The sequence below is a fragment of the Nicotiana tomentosiformis genome, chromosome 6 (genome assembly GCF_000390325.3).
Source record: "Nicotiana tomentosiformis chromosome 6, ASM39032v3, whole genome shotgun sequence".
In the NCBI taxonomy this organism is placed as follows: domain Eukaryota; kingdom Viridiplantae; phylum Streptophyta; class Magnoliopsida; order Solanales; family Solanaceae; genus Nicotiana; species Nicotiana tomentosiformis.
Window position 1 is genome coordinate 94,980,491 of NC_090817.1, and position 1,039 is coordinate 94,981,529.

Here is a 1,039-nt window from a genome sequence, read left to right on the forward strand (position 1 = left end):
GCCTTCTTAGCTCAGTGGTAGAGCGCGTGGCTTTTAACCACGTGGTCGTGGGTTCGATCCCCACAGACGGCGATGTCTTTATTTTCCTGCATACACGGCAAAGCCTATCTTTTTCGAGCAAAAATACAAATGCGACATGTCAGATTTCCCCCCCTCCCTGATAGCAAACATATACTAGACACACTCTATACTCCTTGTTATGATGTGATAAAATGTAATCTTAGGAATCAAGTTTATTTCCATAAGTTAATATGACTTCAATATTTTTTCTTTGATTAAAACACATATAATTGATCCTATTGACTTAGTTATAGGAATTAAACCAAGATTGAGAATCCTAAATTTTTTAGGAAATAATTTAGGATTTATGAGTAATAAAAACCATAAACTGCCTGACATGATCGACCATGGCATAACAGTGTTGGGAGAAATGCTTTGTTTTTAATGCAATACAAGTATTTTTTTTGATTTATTGGTAATGAAATACTAACGTTTAAAAGAATTTTGAATTAAATTATTTACCATGACAGACTTCAATTACACTAATCATACCGATAAAATATAATCTCTAGCTAGGAATGACATTGATAAATATACCATTAAGTTTGATCAAATAGCCTTCTATTCAAGAAAAACTACACCAAAAATATCTGATATAACAGAAGCGGTTGATATAACAGGGAGCAGAGAGATCAAAATGATGACCTCTGGTGCGGGAAGAAGAGTATATCCATGCTATAACTTGGTTATGCTCCAATTAGAGTATTTTGTGGCTAATATTATCTGCATTTTGAGTGGAACTTCGTGAATGTAGATATAATTACACTATCTAATTCTCAAAAAGAAGGTGTGAATTGATAGTAATTGCACTTTGTAATTACAATCTAATGTAAGTTGCTTTTTATCTTCTTCTTTTTCAAACACATTAAGTAAGAGTTCTATGTTTAAATTATTTCTCTTTCATTTCTCTTATCCTTCTTTTTCAACCTTCCAATGTGTTGCTTAAAGTGTGCGTCCATATAATTTTACAACTTATCAT

General features: G+C 32.1%; 1 non-coding gene across 1 annotated transcript; it reads left to right on the forward strand.

Annotated features, from left to right (window-relative positions):
• Nucleotides 1-72, forward strand: TRNAK-UUU (transfer RNA lysine (anticodon UUU)). Its single transcript has one exon. It is a non-coding gene; the product is annotated as a tRNA-Lys (tRNA).
• The last annotated feature ends 967 nt before the right edge of the window (nt 73-1,039 follow it).